Genomic DNA, 16,612 nt, shown 5'->3' with positions numbered 1-16,612 from the left:
CGGATATCTCGTTAACTATCAAAGATAGAGAATTGGGATCTCAGATTTAGATTCCGTAGCCTTGCACGCAGCGCAAGTTTTTTACGCGAATATGCCACGCCCACTCTAACGCCCACAAACCGCCCAAGCCTGTGGCGCCCACAATATTTATGCAACATTAAAAATTTTAACTGAAGTGTATTAGTCTCGTCAATACCTATCGATTGATCTAGGTTACATACGAGGACCAAGCATCTGGCGCTCTTCGTCGACTGGATGAACGGGCTCTGCCGGAGCATCCAGTTAAATGAGGACTGTATCCAGCAGTGCTAGATAGAGCTGCATAAAGCGGAAAATGATGATCTCGCAGGAAAACAGGATTGAGAGATCCGGCAACGGAGCCGGAATCAAGAGGAAGACTAAAACTAGTTGCTCCGAATCCAGAAGCAACTCCAACATACCCAGATGCGCATCACCCGGATACAGAGAGAGACCCGGCAGGTGGGCAGGCGCCTGAACCAGTAAGCTCTACCGCAGAAGTCATCGACTTGGAAGCCAGGCGCGGGAAGATATTGCAACCATTATGAACGAGCCGAAAAATGTAGTAGGATATTAAAATAAGATTAATTAATTGTAATTAGTATAAGAAATTAAACAAATATTAAAAATAAAAATTAAAAATGTTATACTTTTTTAATATTTTTCTTCTAGAAATGGGAAAACTTTTCTTTTCACTTTTCACAATACAGCTGAGTAGCCCCCCCTCCCCCACACAGGATTTTTCATCTAAAAAATTTTAGCTTTTACATATATTTGCATTTGTTACAATTATTTCCATATTATTATAAGCCATATTTTCTGATTACAGGTATAAATATGTTTGTATGTGGCTTTGTATGTGTGTTTCCGTGCGAGGCCGGAAAGCTTTTCTTTATCAGTAATAAATATATATAATAATAAATATATAATAATAATAGATACAATAATAATATAATAAGTCCGACTAGCTCTTCTGAGACTGGGTTAAAGGAGTGGGTCGAAGCCACACGTAAAAGGGCGCCTAAGAAAAAAAAAAGGAAGAAGAAGATATAAAGCAATGGTCGTACGAAGATTTCTTTTGCGTAACCGCATCGATCACTTCAGCCTGTAAAGCGAAAGCTCTAGTCAGGTATAAAAGACCCCAGCCAAATAGAGAAGATAGACAGAATTTGTTTTGATCTCCCTGGCACTGGTTTAGAAGTGCAACTTCCCTAAAGTGAGGATCACGACTGGAAGAAGACTAGTGTCCCGAAGGATGTTCCCGTCCCTCCCTGGAAGCCAACCTTATCTGGGAGAAAATCCTTCTTACCGGTCCTGCAAATGACCGCATCCTGAAGGAAGAAGAGGAGTAGTGAACCAAGTATATGGGCTAAGGACCCCAAGATGGGCAGCAAAACGTCCAAAGTAGCCGGCAGCACCGCCAACGTTATTAACACCGTGGAGATCGTTGACCACAAGGATGATATCCAAGATGTTAACAAGATCATGAAACTCATAGTTGGACTAGTCCTGGTTCTGGTGATCTTTAAAGTCGTTAAGATCTACAATAGTAGTTGGGAAAGATGGGTTCTGGGACAATTTGCATATTAATGGCCCCCGCCCCCTTACTAATTAGCATATCAATGACCCCCGCCTCTCACTAATTAACATATTAATGGCCCCCGCCTCCTCATTAATGTATGCGGGTTCTAGGACCATTAGCATAATCCATAAATTATCTGATTTTAAAAGGCTTAGATGCCATAAAAATGTCACGATCATATCCATAATGAGTATACTTAATTGCACCCACCCCCACACCACCATGTGACAATACTGATCACGTGACCTTTTTCCCCATTATAAGCAATTAATATTCAGCAGGTGTTGCTGTACCGGGAGAAAGGTCGCACACTTTCCCCACATCCCCATGTGAAAATATTGATCATGTATTCTTTTCCTCATTATCAGCAATTAATATTCAGCAGGTGTTGCTGTGCACGTGAGAAAGGTCGCAAGCCCAAAACATCTGAAGATGGTTGCCTTAGAGGGACTCGGACATGTCATGTTGGGGAATAACGTTTCCTATGATTGTAAAACTAATTTAGAAATCAAAAGCATAATAATACATTTATTTATTTATTTTGGTATTGCGAACATGTTTTATTATATATTGAAATTAATTTTCTGGCTTCGTTGCGGCGATTTGCATAGAAGAGGAAGGCGCACGTTTCCGACGTCAATTTTGGATTACAAAATGTAAAGTGTTCACCAAAACTCGTAGTTTTGAGATCATGTCCACCTCGATTCATGATCATACTTTTTTTGTGTTTAAATTATTTAATATATTGGTCAATTTCCTCATGAAACTTTATTTGGTTATATTTGTTTTCTTGCACATCTTTGCACATCTAGTCTCAACTTTAAAATAATGTATAAAAATTATTTTATTGTTTTGGAGCTTTAAACCTGTTTAATGACGGACAGCCCATTTCCTCGATATTAATGAGCTGACGACTTTTAAAAAACGTCTGTAGAAATCGTTTCTCTTCCACACCCTTACAAATAATTTGTTTTCCGCTTGTGATTGTCCTTAGATACTTTCGAGTTTGTGGAAAACTATTTTCTCCATCGTTCCAAACAATTTTGTGATGTGTATTGGTTAACCAAATTGCAGTCTATCGAGATTTTGTATTTAGCAAAGTAAAATCATATGGGCGTTCTATTAAAAAACTATTATTCAAGTTTGGATCTTTTTCGAATACATTTCCAATTTCTCTTAGAATAAAATTATTATTATTATCAAAGAAACCTTGAACATCAATCGAAACAGTATCTTTCTGCATTTTTCTAACGTTGAACAACTCGTTGTACTAGTCCGTTTAATGGGTTATATTCAACTAAACGGTCATGTATGAGGAGACAGTAAGCTTGGGTATTTTTATGACTTGGTGTCTTCAGTTCTATTGAAATTCTCACATCAATAGGACCAGTTTTCACTGATTCGTTTTGATATGAAAGATCAACCACAATAATAGGGGCCTTCAATTTAAATTCATTTGGGGTCAAAAATGGTTGTGATTCACGATTATAGTAACTAGATTGAAATCTTGTATACATTTCATATAGGTGAGCATACTGATTTTTACTAAAATCAACATTCAGATTATCATATGGATATGACTCAGAATTCAAGTGAACTTTCAAGTTTGATAAGTTATATGTGATAACTTCTCCATTTAGTGTAAATCCAATTATGGCAAATCTTGGTTTTTCACGGTTAGCCGACAATTTCACATTCCAGCTGTGTTGACTTCCATACCCCAATTTGGGGAAAGCATATGAATCCCAATTCTGGAATGCGATTGGTAGGTTTACACAACTTTTAATAATATCGGACATCTTAATTTTTGCAAAATCGCTCAGAGTTACATGGGGAATTTTCAAGGTTTTATTCGTTATTTCACATCACCAAGATTCTTAGTTAGCATCAACACTAGTTCGTGTTTACAATTTAACAAAACTTTTTGATAATCCTCAGCCAATCCCAACAAATTTTTAATTTGTATAGAAAATTTGAATTGGGGTCCCGTACAAATTTCGTCTCCACTGCTCCATCCAGTATTTAATAGATATTGACTTTGAAGATTATCCAGAGATATAAAATTTTTTAGGGTAGTAGTCATACCGACATAGACTTGACACGTTGGACACGTTGTATTTAGTTGTTACCTAGCAGTATTTTGGACTTTGATTACTAGTTGTTGTTAACTGTTATGATCTATTATTAGATGGTTACTATCTGCTTAGTAGATTTCTATTAGTTGCTTACTAGTTGTTGTTAGCTGGTTACTATATGTTTAGTATGTAAGGACCTTTTTCATAGGCTGGGATAAAACTCAGTCCGGCCAGGGTCCTCTACAGTTAAATTTGTAGAAAAATGTTGGAACGAAACTGGACGGGGAGTTGCCGCGGGGATTTGTGGGGAAAAGAGGCCATTCCCCCTGGATGTGCGACTCACAAGCTACTGGGGTAGGGGGTAGGGATCCGAGGGGAGGATGGCCGGAGGCGACCCTTCCCTGTGCTCCCTGTGGTCGATCGAGTGGTCGTTTGCACTGAGTAATCTTCTCTGGCGCAACACGATTCCCGACCGGCACAGATCACTGCACGTGGCTCGCGACTACCTAAACCGTATTTGGGGCGGGGTTCCAAGGAGAGGGTGGCCAGAGGCGATCCTTTCCTATGCTCCTTGTGGGCGATCGGGTGGTCGTTTGCACTGAGTAATCTTCTCTGGCGCAACACGATTCCCGACCGGCACAGATCACTGCAAGTGGCTCGCGACAACCTTAACCGTATTTGGGGCGGGGTTCCCAGGTGAGGGTGGCCAGAGGCGATCCTTTCCTATGCTCCTTGTGGGCGATCGGGTGGTCGTTTGCACCGAGCAAGCTTCTCTAATGCAACACGATTCCCGACCGGCACAAATCACTGCACGTGGGTTCCCGAAAAATGCACAAATTCACACGGACACATACTTCTTCATTCTCTCTTGTCTTTACTATTCGCTAGTTTCACAAGTTATTTTCCTAGTCCCCTACTCGCACTCAGTCTGATCTCTATTGTCTGTCCCACTTACTCCTTGGATTCGGCGTGCCGACGCTCGTGCCGCTGTACCACTCCGGGTTGAAGTCCGCTCCTAGACCGAGACCGAGCTTCCGCCCTTGCGGCCGCATGTAAGCCCGGTTTGCCGGGTTTCTTCGTTTCCCAACACAGTTTCTTATCGAACCTCCGCCTATCGCTATCGGCACTATCAGCTGTTGGCCCTCGGTTGACCAACACTGGGGGGTTTTCCAGCCCTGGTGCGCGCGATATTTAAATCTGATAAGCTTAGCTGAACTTAAATAAATTGCCTTCGTGGCGTAACGACTTATGGCTAACTTATGCTTATAACTTATAAATAAATGGCCTTCGTGGCGTAATATCCAATTGTATGCCTTCGTGGCGGAAAGAATAAAAGTGGCGAAATGTGGAGGGTGTGTTTCACGCATCCTCACACCCCCCCCCCCTTTTTTTCGGCGTGATTATGGTGGAGGGAAACGATCACCTCCCGCCCGGCGGTGATGGTGACTCGGAACCGATGACCCTCGATCTGGAGCAGGTAGCGCACCCTCCGTCGATCCTGCTCCTGGATGGATGCGACTAGGGCTGTAGGCAGTCGTCGCTGGTGGGTGTCTACCCTCCAGGCGACTGGGGCGACGATCCACTGGGCCTCCTCCATGACTTGTCCAGCGTCCGGACACTCCCGGAGGGGTTGCAGGACCTCCTCCTCCTCTTCCCCGCTGAGGAATAATTGCAGGTCCGGTTCCTCGCTCGTCCCCCGATGCTCCAGCTGCAAACGCCGCAGGTGGCTCGCCGCTAACTGCGATGCTTGCGTCCGGCGACCACGGCACGGTGGAGATGGAGTCGCCGTTACGAGCTTCGCGTGACTGGAGGCTGAGGATTGGACTGAAGCTGGGTGGTGTGGGGCTCCGGTCTGACAGGGAAGAGTTCCGGCTGGGGGCTGCGCCGTCGTTGGTATCCACGTCCGAGTCATGGTGGTCGACCGGTTGGTAGACCCCTGCGACGAAGTTTGGGTAGAAGGGCTCCATCCTGTTGTTGTAGTTCCGATCTGTAGATTGCTAGAAAATTAGCCTAGGCCTACGTTCCTTACATGTCCTGCCTGAGTGCGAGGATCGACTTATCTAGTGGGTACAACTCACAGCTTAACCTAGTTTTCTACTAAAGTTATTACTACGATGCTTTGGGTACATTCGTCGACTCCCTTATGTTGGGCACGCGCTCTCTCCGGTGGCTTCTTCCGGGTCCCCTAGTTGGTCGCTGCGTTGGTGGTACTCCTTCAGGTCGTCTACTCCTGCTGTTCGCCTCTTCCTGTTTTCCATATGTTGTATCCTGACAATATTCGGGGAGAGGAACTTCAGCACCTTAAATGGCCCCGAGTACTTAGGAGCAAGCTTCGCGTTAAAGCCTTCGCTGGCCTTTGACAGGTGGTGAAGGCGGACCATAACCTGTGATCCGAGCTGGGGTCTCTACTCGCGACGTCGCAAATTGTAGTGGCGGCCTTGTTCCTGAGAAGCCATCTGGTTGGTTTCCAGCGCAGTGCGGAAAGCTTCCTGAAGTCGTTTAGCTCGCTCAGTGGGGTCCAACGGCGACGAGTGTAGACCAGGCGTGACCACATCAAAGAGGGCTCCTGGCAATCTTGGTTCCCTACCCTGCACCAGATAGGCGGGGCTGAAAACGGTGCTATCTGAGGTGCTCGTGTTTATGGCCAGCGAGATCTCTGGCAGTAGCTGATCCCATGTCCTGTGATCCTGGTCCACGTACTGGGCTATCATTGTCTTGATGGTCCGGTTTGCCCGTTCGGTGGGGTTCTGCTGCGGGGAATAGGGAGCTGTGTATTCCAGTTTGATGCCGTTAGTGCGACAGAATGTCTTGAAACCGCGGCTGGTGAACTGCGTGCCGTTGTCGCAGATCAAAGACCTGGGTGCTCCAAAGCGGGATATTATCCTTTCCCGAAATCAAAACTCCAGTTGGGCGGCTGTGGCCTTCTTTAGGGGGATGATCTCGACCCATTTGGAAAAGACATCTATAAATACGAGCAGCATGGTATTCCCTCGTCGGGTCCGAGGGAGAGGTCCATCGAAGTCGGCTCCGACGATCGCGAATGGCTCCGTGGGATGGCGGGTGAGCATTTTGCCCGCCGGTTTGCGTTGACTCACCTTGTATCGTTGGCAAACCAAGCAGCTGGTGACGTACCGCACAACGTCTCGATGTAATCCCGGCCAGAAATATCGTTGGGCAATCCGTCTGCGAGTCTTCCGGATGCCCAGGTGACCAGCAGAAGGGTGGTCGTGGCATTCCTCCAGCACTCGTTGTCTCTGCTCCCGAGGCACGCAAAGCTTCCATGGGTTGCTGTTTCCCACGTCTGATGTGTGTCCGATGTGTCGATACAGCTGTCCGTGATCCAGAGTGTAATCCGGAAACTTTTCGGGGCGCCTCTGGACTTCTTCTTGCATCCTCCGGATCCATTTGCACTGAGTTCCGTGTTCCGCGAGCAGCTGAAGCATCCCTAGGGGTTGTCGGGAGAGGGCGTCGGCGACAACGTTGTATTTGCCCTTCCGATAGAGGACGGTAAACTGGTATTGTTGCAGCTCCAGAGCCCACCGGGCTATGCGGCCCGTGTGGTTGTCAATCGAAGTGATCCGTAATCACGTCAAACTGGTAGCCCTCCAAGTAGCAGCGTAGCTTCCGCGTGGCCCAAACTATGGCGAGGCACTCCTTTTCGGTAGTGGAGTAGTTTTCCTCGGCTCGCTCGAGGCGTCGACTTACGTAGGCGATGACCTTTTCCTCTCCATCGATGCTATGAGTGAGGACTGCTCCAAGTCTTGCATCACTTGCATCCGTCTGAAGCTGGAACTTGTATTCAAAATTTGAGCAGGCCAGTACCGGTGCGGCCGTTAGTCTGGCTTTGAGTGTCTCAAATGCCTGCTGTTGGGGCTCCTCCCAGCTCCACTTGACCCCCTTCCTGAGGAGTCGGGACATGGGCTGAACGATGGAGGCGAAATCCTGGACGAAGCGTCGATACCAAGATGCGATGCCCAAATGGCGACGGAGTTCCTTGACGTTGGTTGGCGGGCGTAGTCCCTGGATAGCAGCTATCTTATCTGGGTCCGTCCTGATGCCTTCTTCGCTGATCAAGTGGCCTAAGTATACCAGCGTTTTCTGGAAAAACTTGCACTTGCCTTGATTCAGCCGAAACTTTGCTTCCCGCAGTCGTCGGAAGACTTCCCTGAGATTCCTGGCATGTTCCTCCCACGTCGCCCCGATGACGATGATGTCATCCAAGTAGGCGAAGGCGTGGGGTTCTATATCCGGCCCGATGACGCTGTCAAGGGCTCGCTGGAACGTTGCTGGGGCAGAATGCAGTCCAAAGGGCATGACTTTCCAGTGGAAGAGTCCACGCCCAGGGACGGTGAAAGCCGTGCATTCGCGGCTTCCTTCCGCCATAGGGATCTGCCAGTATCCATTCTTAAGATCCAGCGTTGAGATGAACCGGGCGTTCCGTAGCCGCTCCAAAATGTGGTTGATTCGTGGGAGTGGGTACGCATCGGGTATGGAATGTGCGTTGAGTTGTCGATAGTCGACGCACATCCGCATATCCCCTGTCTTCTTCCGCACGAGCACCAGCGGCGCACTGTGCGGGCTACGGGAGGGCTCGATTCGGTCGTCTCGTAACAGCTCGTCCAACTGCTGATTGATTATGCTCTGCATGGCGGGATTCTTTGGATAATACCGCTGCTTTAGTGGCTTATTATCCCGGAGAGTGATGGTATGCTCGGCGATCTCCGTTGGCCCGCTTAGCTCGTCGAAAAGCTGTAGCTCCCCCTGCAGAAAGTGGGCGGTTTCCTTGGCGTGAGGTTCTTCGGTCACCTGTAGCCTGGTTGGGTCCTCCGCTACAGTGGCCAGGTGTCCGTGAGGACAGTGGCTCCGGAACGGGTTGTGCTTCCGTGCGCTGGCTGCGTCCGACTGGGCTGACAGCTGATATACACCGATTTTCCGTTGTGGTTCCCGACGCCCAGGTGAGGTGGCTGGTTTGCGCGTGTGAGTTTCCACCGTTGTGGTGGCCAACATGGCGCTCGTGGAGGGGCGTCGAAACGGGTTCTTCTCCTTTGCCGGCGGCGTCCGCCTGCGGCTGTAGGCCGTACCTGTTCTCCGTGGTGATGCAGGTTCCCGCGGTGTCGCCTGACGGGTTCCTTGACAACGGGGGTCCCGAGGGGTCAGGACTTGTCTTCCGCACTGGCGCGTTTGGCTTTATGTGAGTCCTTGGAGCAGGCTTTGGAACTGTTTTGGTCCCCCCCTCGGTGCCTTGCGGTGATTGCGGCGTACCGGGTGTGCTTGGGGACTGCGCGGTTGCGGCCGTAGGAGTCGCCCGCGTATCTGGGGTTGGATCTACCTTCCGGGTGGCAGGTGGGGCTAGTTGCAAGCAGACTTTCCCGCAGATTAGAGTTGCGCTGATGGCGCAAAGAAAGTCGATGCCCAAAATCACTTTATCCAGGATCGTTGGCAGGACTAATAGCGTCAGCCCGATCGGTCGGTCGTTTAAGCCGACTTGCGCCTGGAGGGCCTTGGTCACCTCTTTCTGGGATCCATCCGCCAGAGAGATGCGGGAGCGGACTTCTCTGCTGTTTCTTCCTGAGTCTAGGCGCTTGGCGATCGCTTCGCTGACAAAGCTTCGCGAGGCTCCTGTGTCAATTTTTGCCGATGGTTGCCCTCGATGATAACATTGGCAACAATCCGCCCCCCCCGCCAGGCGGAGTGGGGAATCTAGTGCTGGGGGAGCACCGAGTGGGTCACCGCGGGCTCCCGAGGTGGGCGGAGACCCTGGCCGTTTTCCGTCCGGCGGCAGCAGTCGATGGTACGGATGCTTCGTTTCCCACAGTCCCAGCAGTACATCAGCGGTGGGTTTCGGCATTCTCGTGTGAAGTGTCCAATTTCTCCGCAGCGGTGACAAGCTCGGCCGACGGCAACCGGTGGTTCCGCTTCCTGGGCGATCATCCCGTTGGATATCGCCGGCCTCCTGGGTCCAGAGGGCGTTGGAGCGGGAAAGTTCTGGGGTCGAGGTGTGGGTCTTCCGCTGCTCTCCCTGCCGGAATTCCAGCTTGCGGTTGGAATTAGGGCTGCATGTCGAACGGGGTCTCGATCCCGTGCGATTTCGAACGCAGTTGTCAGTTGGGTAAGCCTCTCTAGTGAGGAGAACTCATGTCGCCGTATGAAAAGCTGGTACTCCAGCATTAAATTCTCGTAGATCCGCTCGAGCTCCTGGTCTAGTGAGTACTTGGCGCGTTGCATCATCAGGCGTAATTCCACTACGTATATTTTGAAGAGCTCGCCCACTTGTTGTTGCCTGGTCCGGATGGCATCTTCTAGGCTCTGGTAGTACCGCGGGGGCAAGAAAAACTCCAGAAACGCTCTCCGGAAAGTTTCCCATGGCACGGTGTGCATTTGGTATGCCCGGTACCAGCCTTAGGCGCGGCCTGAGAGAAGTCCAATGACGGCCCTCGGTATGTCACTCGTTCTCACATTGTAGGCAGTGGCACCTTCCTCGATGCGTTCTATAAAATGAACGGGGTCTGACTGTCCGTCAAAAAGTACGCCCCATCCTCGCAGTTTCTCGGCGAACACGGCAGCGGATATAGGGCTGTGCGGAAGATGGGCGGCTGGGTTGGTCCAGGGCTTTTTCGTAGGTTCCCTAAGCAGGGCACGGGAAGCGTGTGATCCTCAATTCCGGGCATCGGTGAGGTGGCCCGACTGGTGGACGTCCTCGGGGTGGGTGCTTCCGGGTATATTGCCTCCAGTGCGGCAAAGCGCTCTCGTAGAGCCGGGCTGTGGTCTCCTCCTCCGATGAAGGATGCCAATCGTGGTCGTAGTTCGTCTACTTGGCCGTTCGGGTCAAGTCCAAACTCTTTTAGCAGAGCCTGCAGCTCGTCCTTCCGGCGGTAGGCGATCCACCTGACCCCCATGTTTGCGGTCGTGGAATCACCCCCGGATGCGGTGAAAAACCTGTCCTCTTCCAGTCCGGCAGCTGCCGGATCTGGCTTTGATTCTGCGTCCTCTGACGTTTTCTTTCCCGAGACACTGGGCATACGCGCGGTGGCGCTGCCGATGGCCCTGCTGGGGATCACTCGGTGAGCGCTCCTAGTGGCGTGACTGGGCGCTGGGCGCTACCAGGGGCGTGATGCGGCGGGCGCACGGCAGGTGCTGCTGACGTGCGGCAGTGGCTGACGGATGTGGTTGCGGCGGCGCTGATCGTTGGGCGCTCCTGGTGAGCACGTGGTGGGCGCTTCCCGTGGCGCGACTGATGCGCGGCAGCGCTGATCGGTGTGGTGAGCGCTCGGTGGGCACGACTGTTGCCCTGCTTGATGGCGCTCGGTGGTAGCCGCTCGTGGGGCTGTGCGTTGGGCGCGGATAGCGCTGAGGGCACTGCTATTGGCCGCGGTGGGCACTGATGACGCTCGATTGGCGCTGCTGGTGGCGCTCGGTGAGTGCTTGATTGGCGCTGCTGGTGGCGCTCGGTGAGTGCTTGATTGGAGCCGCTGGTGAGCACGTGAGTGGGCGCTGCTGGTGGCGCGGTGGGTGCTGTCGGCAGGCGCTAGTGAAGACGCAGTGGACGCTCCTGTGGATCACGTGGGTGGCACTGCACGGCGCGGGACGCTGCTGGGTCTGCGCTGCTGATAACGCGGCTGGCGCCGCGGGTGACGCTGCTGAGGGCACGGTGGCCGCTGTGCCTGCTCCTGGTGAGCACGTGGGTGGGTGCCGCTGGTGGTGCACTGACGCCGCCCGATGGGCGCTGAACGCTGCTGAGGGCGCGGGGCCGCTCGTTGCGCGCTCCTGGTGACGCTCGTTGTGTGGCTGGTTACCACGTGTCCGGCGCGGTTGGCGCTGCTGTGGGCGCGACTGGGCGCTGCTGTCGCTGAGGGCGCTGCTCGGGGCGTGATATGCGCTTGACGGCTTCGTGGGAGGCCACGTGGCTATGTGGCGCTCCGGGAGTGGGTTAGCGTTGGCGGGCGCAGCGTTACGGGATCCCCTACTCTAACTATTCCTGCGGTCTCCTATCTTTCCCTAAATCTCATCGTCCAGTAGATGAGATGGGTCTTTAGGCCATGCGGTTGGTGGTAAAAACCCAACTCTCCTGCAGGATATCTAGTCGTCCTTATTAGTCCCTGTTCGGGCGCCAAACTGTAAGGACCTTTTTCATAGGCTGGGATAAAACTCAGTCCGGCCAGGGTCCTCTACAGTTAAATTTGTAGAAAAATATTGGAACGAAACTGGACGGGGAGTTGCCGCGGGGATTTGTGGGGAAAAGAGGCCAGAGTATCCGCGTTGCACCGAGTAAGCAGCTCTAGCGCAACACGGCACCCGAAAGGTATAGTGGAGGGCGGGGCTGCTCCCGGCGAAAATACTAACGAAACGAGCGGCGTGGCCGATCCCTGAGAAAATACCAACAAAACTGGACGGCGTGGCCGTTCCCCCTGGATGTGCGACTCACAAGCTACTGTGGTAGGGGGTAGGGATCCGAGGGGAGGATGGCCGGAGGCGACCCTTCCCTGTGCTCCCTGTGGTCGATCGAGTGGTCGTTTGCACTGAGTAATCTTCTCTGGCGCAACACGATTCCCGACCGGCACAGATCACTGCACGTGGCTCGCGACGACCTAAACCGTATTTCTCTCTTGTCTTTACTATTCGCTAGTTTCACAAGTTATTTTCCTAGTCCCCTACTCGCACTCAGTCTGATCTCTATTGTCTGTCCCACTTACTCCTTGGATCCGGCGTGCCGACGCTCGTGCCGCTGTACCACTCCGGGTTGAAGTCCGCTCCTAGGTCTGGTCGCCTTTTCTGCCATTCGGGAAATGAGACCGAGCTTCCGCCCTTGCGGCCGCATGTAAGCCCGGTTTGCCGGGTTTCTTCGTTTCCCAACACAGTTTCTTATCGAACCTCCGCCTATCGCTATCGGCACTATCAGCTGTTGGCCCTCGGTTGACCAACACTGGGGGGTTTTCCAGCCCTGGTGCGCGCGATATTTAAATCTGATAAGCTTAGCTGAACTTAAATAAATTGCCTTCGTGGCGTAACGACTTATGGCTAACTTATGCTTATAACTTATAAATAAATGGCCTTCGTGGCGTAATATCCAATTGTATGCCTTCGTGGCGGAAAGAATAAAAGTGGCGAAATGTGGAGGGTGTGTTTCACGCATCCTCACAAGTAGATGTATACAAGTTGTTTAGTATCTGGTTTCTATATGTTTAGTAGATGTATACAAGTTGTTTACTTGATGTATACAAGTTGTTTACTACAAGTATACAAGTTGTTTACTAGCTGTTTAGTATCTGGTTTCTATATGTTTAGTAGATGTATACAAGTTGTTTAGTAGATGTATACAAGTTGTTTACTAGCTGTTTAGTATCTGGTTTCTATATGTTTAGTATCTATATACTTGATGTTTACTAATTATTATTAGCTGGTTAATAGTTGTTATTAACGTCTACGAGCTTTTATAGTCTTTTGTTAAGAATGATCAAAAATTCTTGATCACTAGACGACTTTCGATGTGAAGTAAAAACTTACACTCTGATTTTCAATGTGTTTGCTATGTACGTGAGAAAGAACGGAAAGCCAAAATATCTGAAGATTGATATATAAATCTTAGAGGAACATGTCCGATTATGTTGGGGGAAGATGTATCCTGTGATTGTAAAACTAATTAAGAAACAAGTTGTTCACAAGCTGTCTAAAAGCTGTTTAGAACCTGTTTTGATAAACAATTTTGATTCATATTGACATATATTAAGAAAATATAATGTATAATATCCACTTAAACTAGTATATTGTTAAAATAAAACAGTTCCATTTTTCATATTCTTTCATCTTATGTAGGTATAATAAATGTATTCTTAACTACGATAGCTAGCCTTACATCCCATAACTATAGTTATTAGCTACAATAAAATGTCTAGAAAGAACAAAATATATGAATGTCAAAAAACGATTTAAAACGAATTATAATTGAGAAAGTAATTGAAATCGCTCCGGCGTAATACAGTAAAAACAAAAACACTGTGATTTCTATCACCATAACAAATGTGTATACCCACACCTAAATGATCAATTGTATCCTTTGTCCAAAATGTCTGTGACTTTCACTTATAAATTTGTCACCGATAATTTAAATCCCATTAAGCAAACCACCCATTGCTAACCGTACCATAACCCCAGAGTCAAGTTGGTTACCTACATTAAACATAGGTGGTGATGTAAAGGATTGCTAAAATGACTCGACGCAGGCGCAAAGGTCATAAAAAATGGTTTTAAAAAATATAATTAGGAAAGTATTTTTTATTTGCGAATCATTTATAACTGTTACCAACAACATAAATAGTTATGTTACAAAGGATTGCTAAAATGCCTCGACGCAGGCGCAAAGGTCAAGGTATTGGAAAAAATTCATGGAATATTATCCCTTCATAAAAGAGGTCATAAAATATATAATTAGGAAAGTATTTTTTATTTGCGAACAACTTATAACTGTTACCAACAATACAAACAGTTATGTTGCAAAAGATTGCTCAAATGCCTCGATGCAGGCGCAAAGGTCAAGGTAATGGAAAAAGTCATGGAATATTAGCCCTTGACCAAATACGAAAATTTCTTCTATTTGGATAATACAAAAATATATATTAATTCAATACTTTGATTTTTCCACCAAAATGCTTGATAAATCTAGTTGTTTGATATTCTCTTACTAATTGAGTAATGAGTTTTCATGTGCCCATTTAATTTACCAAAAACAATATTAGTCTTCTCTCATAAAATTGATCTTTTGGATCCCTCTAATTCCCCACCGGTGAAATATATGTTGCTCATATTTAATAATGATGGTTTGTCAACCCAGACCAACCTCCGCAACATAGATGGGTACTTGTAATATATATTTAAGATATTTCCATTCTTCTCTAACTAATATTATTTTATCCATCATGTAAACAGGTTTAGAATTGTATTGCATGCTTCAACCCCTAGCCACACCCACCACTGTAACAGAATTGACTTTTCCAATGACTGCCCCAGCTACCTAAACTGTACATTTTCTTTTGACTTTCTCTTTTCCTTTCTAAGCAATGTACATAATTTTTAATCTGGTTCTGACCTCCCTCTTTAATGGCATCCTTTACTTTATTTTCGTTATATTTCTGATCTTTTCCTAACGGTAGGTTGTTAAACTTTTATCATTTAATGGGATAATTGAGCACCCGAACTTCCAGATATTAACTCATAACATGTAACTAGCAGAATATAGTCAAAGATATCATACTCTAAAAAGACAAGATTTACCTACAATTCATTTTACCATCTACAATCCCTGGAGAACAGTTTAGTATTTGCAGTTTAATTTTCTTATTTATTGATTTCACAGATTCCCGCTGGTGAATACCAATTTTTAACAAATGGCTGCCAACTCCATACCATTCAGACACTGGCTGTAATGCGCAATACATTTCCGTCTCTTTCCTTCTAATCAATATTAAAAAATTTCAAAAACTTGGTTTTGGAGTTCATTTTATTCTTACAATTAAATTATTAAAAATTATTAAGCCAACAGAGATAATAATGTTTTTGTGATAATATCCCATAAATAATACATAATTTTTATTTGCATGTTTTCAAAATTATTTGTTTCAGAAAATTATTCATTCAAATAATTTTCATAATATATATTAAAACTTTTTAGATTTTTCAATAGAGTTTCCCAATTATTTATATTAAATAATATTGCATCATTTCTATTTTTAAGATAAAATATTAAGCTAGGGTCGTCCTCGCGAGACATAGCGCTGACCAACTCACAATGGTCTGCCTCACCATTAAATTTAAGACATTCTAAGTCTGATATTGAATCCCTTATACGAAAAATCATCTCCTTAACTTCCAGTAGCAGTCGTGACAGCGGATTATTTTCGATTTCCGCATCGTGAAGATCAATTTGGTGTTGAAACTTGGTTGTCTCCATCATCAGCTAGGTGATTCGATTTTCCACGTTTTCAATATCAAAGAGATGGGAACCGATGTTGTTTTCGCTCTGCAAATCCACCAAGCGCCATTTCAGGATGTCCAACTCTTCTATAGTATCGTAACAGATACTACCGAATTCCCGTAGCGACTCCTTAGAAACTTCTAAAATTTCCTTAGAGATTCTTATCTCAGTCAACAAATCTTCATATATTTGAAAGTCACAGTGGTTGATTTGGCTGTTGATTTCAGACATCTTTTGACTTTTGATTCAAATTTTGTACTGTTTTAGGTTTTGTAATCTCATCAACCAGGAAAAGACAGAACGTAGAATCGAGCAGGTACTTTAGAACTTCTAAAACTTCTAAAATTTCCTTAGAGATTCTAATCTCAGTCAACAAATCTTCATATATTTGAAAGTCACAGTGGTTGATTTGGCTGTTGATTTCAGACATCTTTTGACTTTCGATTCAAAATTTGTACTGTTTTAGGTTTTGTAACCTCATCAACCAGGAAAAGACAGAACGCAGAATCGAGCAAGTACTATATATCCAAGAATCAAACCCCCTCCCCGTACCACCATCCCATGCGATTGGCTTAAGTAAAACCATTCCACACTGTGTCAAAGTGAGAAGAATACATAAGAAAAGGGAAATCAAAGGCAAAGTAAGATTGTAGGCCAATACATATCGATAGTAGGAACTGTTGTTATATGAGTATGCCTACATTTAATTGTATTTAATATAATAGTTGTTGATAATGATAATTTTATAATGGTCATCATTAAGTAGGAGGAGTGGTACATAATTGTTATTCTTAATATTTATTCTTAAAAATAATAGTAGATATGATGTAATATCATTTAATATTAATAATTGGTAAACTTTATTGATAAATCTAAAAAATTGTAAGATATATTATGAAAATTGAATGTGATTAATGACTAATTTTCTGAAATAAATAATTTTGAAAATATGCATATAAGAATTATGTATTA

This window comes from Drosophila subpulchrella, unplaced genomic scaffold, assembly GCF_014743375.2.
Source record: "Drosophila subpulchrella strain 33 F10 #4 breed RU33 unplaced genomic scaffold, RU_Dsub_v1.1 Primary Assembly Seq45, whole genome shotgun sequence".
In the NCBI taxonomy this organism is placed as follows: Eukaryota; Metazoa; Arthropoda; class Insecta; order Diptera; family Drosophilidae; genus Drosophila; species Drosophila subpulchrella.
This window is presented reverse-complemented; position numbering follows the sequence as displayed.